Source organism: Pteropus vampyrus, unplaced genomic scaffold (assembly GCF_000151845.1).
Source record: "Pteropus vampyrus isolate Shadow unplaced genomic scaffold, Pvam_2.0 Scaffold1, whole genome shotgun sequence".
Taxonomy (NCBI): Eukaryota; Metazoa; Chordata; class Mammalia; order Chiroptera; family Pteropodidae; genus Pteropus; species Pteropus vampyrus.
The window spans coordinates 8,081,660-8,091,621 of NW_011888782.1; the positions used below are offsets into that span (position 1 = coordinate 8,081,660).

The 9,962-nt window shown below is 33.9% G+C and overlaps 1 long non-coding RNA gene across 1 annotated transcript in view; it reads left to right on the forward strand.

Moving 5' to 3' along the window:
* The window catches only part of LOC105289696, an 18,199-nt gene extending 12,630 nt beyond the window's left edge, over positions 1-5,569 (forward strand). The window contains exon 3 of the long non-coding RNA XR_895684.1: positions 5,471-5,569. This is a non-coding gene — a long non-coding RNA (uncharacterized LOC105289696). The remainder of the gene's footprint in view (positions 1-5,470) is intronic.
* Positions 5,570-9,962: the final 4,393 nt, after the last annotated feature.

Sequence of the window (9,962 nt, forward strand, 5' to 3'; positions counted from 1 at the left end):
TTTGTTTTAAGCCCTGATGTTTAACCTAATTAACACAAATAAAGAAAATGATAATTGATAAACACCAGGTTCTGCATGACATTTATGGCCCTCAGTGTGATGAATGAGGGGGGAGAAATGCCTGACATTTTGAATGATGAGATAATTAAATAGAGAAAGGAGAGGGATCCATTGTCATCACCATAATGAAAGATAGGAAGACTTTGTGAGAACACAGACTGCCTCAGGACATGCACAAAATCTGCTCAAGACCAAAGAAGGATTAGCTGAATGCCTTTGTGGTCTGTCTTTTTAGGAGAGTTGAATTATTTATGACCCTTCTAAATGCTTCCCATAACTACTCTTTCATAGAATAAATACAATTTAACTGGTGCACAGCCTTCTATTCCACAGTTAAAGAGGAGAAAGAAAATGTCAGTCACAGATAGAAGTGGAAGAATCTTGGAAATCCAAACGCTCGTTTTGCAGACGAGGAAACCAAGGCCAAGAAGGGAAGTAGAGATATTTTTAAAGAATTTTTCTGAAATAAGAAAATGTGGGATGGGGCTTTTAGGGTCAAAGCATATCATGGAAACTTAAATTGGAAAATATCAATACTTTCTATTGTATTTAAAGTAGTTTGAGTAGAGTTTCTGTTATTTGTAAGTAAAAAAAAAATGACAAATTCAATTTTCAAAAAATCTCCATTTTTATCAATGATGAATAATAATAATATAATAAAAAATATTTAGACAAAATTGATTTCTGCTTAGAGGATAGGCTAGTAGGTTAATATATTTCAATAATGAAATGAAATGTACTGCTCTAGGGCACTTTGCTAATACTGGTGATAATAGTGTGTGTGGTGCAGGGAGAGGGGGTGGGTACAGGATAAGATTCAGAGTGAATAACTCAATATATACAAAAAATTTCAGGAAAGGCACAGGGTTTTCTTTTGTTTTTGTTGTTGTTGTTGTTTTTAGTAGGAGTAGGTATTTGGTAGATTCCCCAATTGCTTTGACAAGAAAAAGTTTAAACTGAATTTTAAGTTTAATTTTTCTTACAATGAAATTAATTTCCCAAACTAAAATGTACACAAATGGCTACATCTCAAAAGGAGTATGCTTAAGCAGCTAAAGTATTTTAACCTTAAGCTTTTGTATAGTGCTTTTGCAGAATAAATTTAAAATAGATTTTTTGTTTGTTTGTTTTATTTTCAACTACATACTAGTTATGTAGACTTATTTCCTTGATTCCTTAACCATGAGCTAATCCAGTAGGAGGTTATCACATTTCAAATATTTTGGGGTTCTATAGAAGAGAAGAACAGATGGAAAAATGTAGCCATGCTTGCAAGCTACCATGGAGAATCTTAAAACGAGAAGCTAGAAATCGCATGCCATTTCGATTTAAATGAACATTCAAAACAGTATTAGAGAAAGAAGTAGAAGGCTGTGAGTACAGCAAGAAAGAGAAGGGACACATTAGTGATGAAATGAAAAGTTAGTGATGAGATGAAATTTGTCATGTTTATGGCAAATTCATTTTACTAATTATATTCTGCTTTCACCTGAACTGTTTTACCCCTCTTCCCAACCTCCTGATCGTCATTATTTCTATTTGTTTTTGTGGCTGTGCATAACCTCGCACAGCATGAGGCTTTCGATACAATTTTCATGTGCTAGGAAAGGCCCTGATTGTAAGAAGCTTTGAAGCTCCATAAGAGTCGAGGCAAATTCTAATAGTGACTCACATTGTGTAATGGAAAATGCACTGGACTAAAACCCAGAAGACACATCTCCCTCTCCTACGAGGTGCATTTATTTGCATAGGCCACTTAACTTTTCTGAGCCTCTATTTCTGCTGTGCGTAAAAGGGGAATAACAATGCCTTCATCCCACGGTTGTTGTGAATAAATGAGATAAAAATGTTTTACTCTGTATGCCTGAAAAGCTTCTTCACAAAGGAGTTATTGATCAGATATTACTGCAACAAGAAAAAAAGGTTACAGCTCTAAATTTTCACCTCCAAAACCCAAATACATTGACAGCATGCAGTAGGTATACGTGTTTGTCTCTCTGGTGTACATACTCTCTATTTCAATTGTATGGTAGGGCTGAATGCTTCCTTTCGAAATACAATTTGGTAAATGTATCTTTCAGTTTGTGCCATACAGACAAGTCACAAGGATAATAAGACAAAATAGATTTGATAGTAAACATTTCTATGTCTATGATAGTAAATATTTGTTATATATATGTATATGTATGTATTCAATATGAAAATTAACATCATCTGTTAAGTCTGGAATATAATTTCTTATGAACAATTTCTCACTGTCAGCAGGTTCCTTGTTTAGTTTATAATAAATGGTAGTCATTTGTATCTTATGGCACCTACTATACTCAGTAATGGACCAAGTTTTGAAATTGAAATGAGCTCAGGTTGTGTCTGGATAACTTTTTTGTAAAAGATTGATGATTATAAATCATATAGAATTAGATATCAACACAGCAAACACTTTGCTAAGGGTTTTACCTATATTATCTCACTTCATCTTCACAAAACTCAGATGTGTCTGACTTTACACTCCAACAAATGGCATAGTTTTGGCTGAAATAAGTATGCAGACATTTTTGAATAGATGGTCTATGTTGAAGTTCCAGACTAGAAACCTTTTGTAAATATACAAGAGATATTACCTATTATCATCTCAATGAAATCAATTTCATTTATCAAGTAACAACTTTCCTTTCTGTTTTATAAAATTTTATATTTGATAAAAGCCATCAGAGTATTACACCTATGAAAAAAAGAAGATAACGTGGAGCTGAGGAAAGAAGAAGAAGAAGGGAGATGTATCGTAGGAGGAGGAACATGGGAGCAAGAGGGGAAAAAAGAGGAGAAAAGGAAATAAATAAAAATTTTCTAAATAATATTATAGGAGGAATGCAGAATGGTAACTGTGATATACGAAACACATTAAGATAACTACAGCATGCTCTTACTATGGAAGGTAGAAGTACATACAATTAAAGTCTCTAAACAAGAAATTCAAAACAGTGAATCAAAATTTATAATTAAATTTTTAAAATGCAAATTTAAATACTAAACCTTGTCCACAAAATGATTAATAACTGAAAAAAATGTACACTACATCTATACAAAACAACTTTAAGAGGGAAACAAAATATATGAAATAAAACATTTTAAGTAATGAAAATTTTCCTCTCAAAATCAACCAAAAATATAAGAATCCTATAACATCACAGTACTAATTTGATACGGCATCTGTAACAAATTACCACAAATTTAGCAGCTTAAAACAACACAATTTTATTATGTTATCATTCTGTAGGCCAGAAATAGAAAATTAATTTCCCCGGACTAACTTTGAGGTGCCGGTAGGGTTGTTTTCTTCCAAGAGAATTCATTTCCTTGCTTTTTCTAACTTCTGGAAGCTGCCCGAATACCTTGGCTTGTGATCCTTGCTCCTCTTACTCCAACCTCTTGCTTCCATCATCATATCTCTTACCTCCTCTTCTGTGATCAAATCTTCCTCTGTTTCTGTTTTATAAGATTAGTTATGATTATAATAGTGTCAATCCAGATAATCCAAGATAATCTCCCCATCTTAACATCTTTAATCGCATCTGCTAATTTCCTTTTCCCATATAAGGTAACATTCTAAATTTCAGGGATTAGCATATGCATATTTTTGGAGACTATTATTCAGCCTACTATAATCACTCTCTAAATTAAATATCCTAACACATACATGTGGGATGTGCAAAATAATTTGAATCTGTTATTCAAAACTTAAACACAGAAATGGACAAAAGCAGGAAGAAATTGAATGTGCTGATTAGATTTAAAAAGACATAGAAGAAAAATACAAAATCATATCTGAAATAAAGATAAAATTATAAAGTACCCAAGGAAGAATAAATCTAAAATAAAATTAGATAATGAACATTATAAACAGACAAGAGAATGAAAATGAGATAAAGAAAACGTAAAAAAGAGAAAGTAGTTGAAATGTAAAAAAAGAAAAAGCACCATGATACATACTAAAAAAGTAAATGGAAACATTGGAACAAAACAAATGTGTAAAACTATAACCCAAGGAAAATTTCTAAATGTAATAGAAAATCCGAAAGTTTTTACCAAATTACTGGAAATATTGACTGGTAAAAATCAATTTTGAGATATACTCTAGTAAAATGATTAGAATTCAAAAGTAGAGAATATATCCTCAGTGTCTCCAGGCAAAAAGATGGAATAACTTAGAAGAATGAGATAATTACACTGGCATCAGAATCTTCAAAAACAACATTAAATCAAGGAACAATGGAGCAGCATTTTCTAAAAACAAATTAAAGCAAGTGTGAATGAAAGCTTTTCTACTAAGTACCAAGGCCATCAGAAAACAATTAACATGACAGCACTGAGAATCTGTACACATGTTTGCTCCCTGAAGAATCTGTACACATGTATTCTCCTTGAACAGTCTGCTAGAAGTGACCTTTATCTAACCAAGAGATGACTGAGAAACTGGCAAACAAACTAACAGTGAATGAATGTTCTATATATTTAATTATGGAACTGAGACTAAACAAAAAGTGAGATAATTATATACATACATTATATGTTCTGGTAAAATAAAAAGAATGTAACTTAAAAAATGGGTACATATGAGAGACATAAAAAGAAAGAGAATAAGTTATATACTGTCGTGTAGGAATACCAATTAAGATTGGCCAACTAGATAATAAAAAGTAAGAGAAAGGGGGATTAAGAGTACTTTAAAAGGTATAAATGTAAAGATATCTCTAAAAGAAATTAAAACAAAAGCTAAAAACCCAAATCTTTATAAATACCAAAAGAAAATTTTAAAGCAGCAAGGACAAACCAACTGCAGAAACACTTAATAAAATCCACAGTAATTATCAAATAATGAAACCAAATGATCAAATAATGAGACCAAACATACCAGTCGCAATGAAAGTATTTAGCCCTAATTCATCTTTTAAAGGAAAGACATTTTCAAACTGGCTCATAAAGCAAAAATCTACCTCTATGAGTATTCCAGAGTATACTCAGGAAAACATAGTGATTCAAAAGGCTAAAAATAAAGGGAAGGACAAAGAAAAAATATATAAAATTTATATGCAAGCAGTGATTATAATCCTGATAACCAGATAAGTCAAATTCAGACAAAAAAAGAAAAAAAAAAGAAAGAAAGAAAGAATTAAATGAGACCCAAAAAAGGCAGTTTAATGCTAAGAGTACATGCTTGGGAGAAAAGCAGCATTGAGTTCTACTTCTAGCTCTTTCTATAACACTGCAATCTCAAGCAGTTTCACTACCCCGAATCTCAATTTTCTTATCTAGAAAATGGTAATAAACTGACAACACAGGACTATCTTCCTTTCATAGTGATTATAACCCACATGCAAGCAGCAGGGAGGCAATTCTTGTCACCAAGCAGTGTTGGGAGCCAAAACTAAGAACAAAGAATCTTGTGACTAGGCGAGGCCTTATCTGCATCCTGCATCTTGTTAGCCCCCTAGCAGTCAGCTCAGCCCAGAGTTCCCTCCTTCACTCCCACTCCCTCTAACCCTTACCACTCCTCACCCCACCAGCTAAGAACCAATGCGCCTGTGACAGATACTCTCCCACCCAGCTAGCCCTGCCCCCCTTTGTTAGCCCTGTATAAATACTCTTGCTGCTGAATAAAATTTTGAGGCTTGATCAGAACACTGTCTTGCCTCCATTCTTTTCTCCCGCCCATGTTTTCTTCAAGGTATGGTCCTCCTCGGGTTCTACGCAATAACTAGGTCCTGCGGGTCGGGACAAAGCAGATGTTTTAAAGCTAAGAGTCATACACATGTTCTACTGGCTTCTGCGTCCAGAATGGTTTTAAGTGTTCCTCTAGATTTTTAAATGTAATATATCATTTAAAACTAAGTACTTTCTACTCTTTTGGATTTCCAAGATAGCTAAACCATATTTTGGCTGTGGGTTTCCGAAGGAAGTCTCCCACAGTCTCCGGTAGTAAACACAGAGAAATAACTGACAAAAACCCGTCCAGAATCCTACAATGTCCTGGGCACATATGTCCTTATTTCTTGTATTGTGATTTGTTGAGGGACTATTGTGCCAGGCACTAAGTGCTACCAGGAATGCAGATATAAATAAGAAGCACAATTTTCAGTGTCTTCACAAGGAGGCCTGAGTTCCTCATCTCCTTATTCCAAGGGATTTTCATACTCCTGCCCTATAGATTCTGAAAATGATTACTTATCTGCAAATTAGTCTGGAGGCGCTTTAAACATTGATATGTGGAGGTAGCTGAAGCACACACACAACAGCCTATAAGGCGGTACAATATGGATCAATAAGGGAATCCCCAGCTTGACTTTCACGGATTGGATTGGGTTTCCATAGATGCTGAACAAGCAAAATCAGGGAGCTTTTCCAGATAACCACAAAAGCAACAAATTTTTCATTAGAGCATTAAAAAAAGAAAAAGAAAAGGAAGAAAGAAATGAAGAGTGTGAGAGATAAAAAAGAAAGGGAAAGAAGGAAACAGAGCCTTGTATATATTTATAGATTTTCAAATGCCACATAATTTGGCCTTTGAATATTGCCAGAATGTGCATGTCTCTAGCTTTTGCATTATGTATTTATGTAAAATACATTTATCCAGGAGAAGCCTTTGAAATTCTCATTACTATTCCACGAGGAAAAATTATAAACTTATTCCTGCTCATAAAAACTCAGAGAGGTGTCTGTGATCCTCTGTAATTTAATTATTTAATCTGAACTTAACCGTAATATGTCTCTATTCTCTTTCCTGCCATCTGATTGATTGACGTAAAATTATCCCACAGTTATTATATTTCATTAATGCCTTTGGGTACTGTGTTCCCGTTTTGTTGTGCCATTATTTGATTTTAAATGCATTAAGTGTGATCCGTTTAATCCCAGCTATACTATATCTAATAGTTCGCCACCTACAGAATTTTCAGTTTGCAGAGTAAATAGAGAATTAGGAGACTTGGCCTGAGTGAAAATTGGAACTATTTATTAAAATAGTAGAAACTGAAAGAATTAACATTCAAAGGTGTGAGCTGTTTTCGTTTTGCAAGTGTTGAAGATTTGAAGACAACTTTAGGCATATAATTTATCGAATATTACAAAACCACCTGAATGAACCATTTATTTATGAAAACATAAAGCAAAGTCTACAATATAAGTGCATATATTGGGGTAGTTGTTACTGTAAGGCCTAAACAATAAGATAATGTAAAAATATAACTTAAATGTGTTGTAATCACAAGTTTTAACAGTTCATCTTTGATTTTGTCGGTGGATTAAACTATTATGCTTTCTATCAAGATAATGTACATTTAATTTTTAACACTGTAAATACTATTATGTTTTCTGAGAGTTTAGATAATGAAGAGGAAAACAATTCCAATTCCAGTGCAAACATGACCCAGACATCACAGAAAAAGAAGGCAAAGGTCTATGTTACCTCAATAACAAACGGGTGGAAGTACAACTGGACTAGGGAGGTAAATGATCAAAACAGAGCATATTAAATAATATGCTGGAAAGAATTTGGGAATGGGCAGGATACTTATGGAGACTGAATCTCACAAGTTTGGGATGAGATAGGTGGGTACTTTTAAATCAATTAAAATTTTTTTTTCATCTCCCCGAAAAATATCTATGCTCATTCAAAATCAACAGCCACTGAATTTGTTCAGGCCTTCTTCCCAAATGAACACACATATCTGATATGACTTTGTTAACTTCTGGTAAGTAGAGCACTGGGGTGTTGAATGGTGAGCCTCAGTTCAACAATAGACCACAAGAGAAATTGAAATAGAGATGTTCAATACAGGTCCTGGAAGAAGTACGTGGCACACCTTGAGGGGCCACATGGGGAAGTCAAGACAGAGAGAGCTACAGAACCCAGGACACATGCATTTATTAGGGTTAATGGGGGGTATTTGGGGGTTCTTAGGCTAAGGCCAGCTCGGTCAATTCAAACCAAAAAAAAAAGTGGGGGGTGGGGGAGGGAGTTACTAACCTTCATGGGAATCTTATCTGCAGAGTATGCAAAGGAGGGCCCTGGGAGGCTGGGGAGACTTTATTACAAGGGCCTTTGGGAAAGTCAAATCAGAAACTTAAATTACTTGTGACTTTATAAGCTGTTATCTAGTGTATGAAAGGATTTCAATCTAAAATGGAACTAGAGACTGTGAAATAGAGAATGTCATAACATACATCCTCAGGAAAACAAAACTTTACTGAGAGACATCTCTTTTTTAAAATGCCTGACTTCTGGAAAACTGGGACTTATCTTCGGACCAGTGAACATCCACCAAGACTCTCTTCTCATCCTCAAGCCAATGAACTTACTGCTTAAACTCTGGCCTGACTCCTCCTTTCTCCACATTGGTACTCCTTGCCTATAAATGCGGCCTGCTCCAAAACTTTGGTGGACTCCCCCTGCAGCTTGCTGAAATTCACGTTTCCTAAATTGCAATTCCTCTGCTATTCCAGAATAAACTCAATTTCTGGTAATTCGAGCTTGCCTCAGTTTATCTCTTTGTTTAGGTTGATAAGCGTGTGCACTGCATGAGGGACTAACATCAGTTCAAGGTCCCCACTTGGCCGAGACAATACCATGCAATAACTTAGCTATATTCTTGATGATTCTATATTGTGCCTTTTATTGTTCTGTGAAAATGAGTAACATTATATTTCCTGGTTCAGAGATTGCAACTAAAATGGCATGTGAGTACACACAGTGAGAAATTCTGAAAATAGTCATGTTGGTTCGAGTGTACACCTTTTTCTGTCAGATATTATCAGTAATCACACTTTCTACAGTATATTAAGTGATAAGCTAAATCATGGCAAAAAAATGTTATTCCTAGCTATTAGGCACTTTAATTATTAAAAACATAGTTTGAAACATTTTCTAAATTTCTGTGTAGATTCTAATGCAACATCAGCAAATGTTAAATAAAAGATTGTTGATATCTTGTTCAAATATCCTCTAGACTCTGCTTATCAATCTGCATATTTGGTCCATTAGGGCAAATGTAAATTTTGGAAAATTCCTTTCAGTTTTAAACTTCCTACAAAGAAAATAAGATTTAATCTGTTAAATTTCCTGCAAACTTCTTACACAACAGTGCTAAAAAGTGATGTGATTTTATTATCTGTGATATGGAAGATTTTGGAATGAAAATTTTTTATTACTTTACAGTTTCTTGAAAATGTGCAGAAACACTTAATGGTATTTTAGACTTTATTGAAATAAAAGGAGATAGCCTTTCATGTGTCTACGGGATGAATCTCATTGATGTCAGCCATAGGAAAGATATTAAAATATTGGCCCATTGTAAAATCATATTTTTAAAGTTTGAAGCAGGAAGAATGTTTTCCAGTTAAGAAATATATTGAAGATGAGAAATGGGAAAAGGATTACTTAACAGAAACTTATATGCAGTTTCTCCAAAATTGTTTGATGATCTTTAAAGGGCCATAATGAGTCGAGAAAAAAATGAACTGACTGCACCTGCATTATTTGATGCTATGTGTAAGTTGCAACGAAAACCCATATAGTGAAAAACTTGACTCATTCTTTGGAAATAAGATTGGTTCAGAATCCAAAAGTATGTTTACAGAAAAGAGGAGCTAATATTAATAGTACTTTCTCAATATCTTTACTAAAATTATAACATTTAGAATTAGATTTTGATTTCAAAATTCAAATTATGTTTGTATATTAAAACAACTTTCTCAGAGAGATTTACATTATGATGAAATCCAATGTGCTTCTGAATGCTTAAAAATGATGAACATTTTAGACATGGATAGTCTATATGATGAGTTTATAGATAAGAGAAAGATCTGATTGACAAACAGCTCATCTATCAAAACAAGCACATAGATTC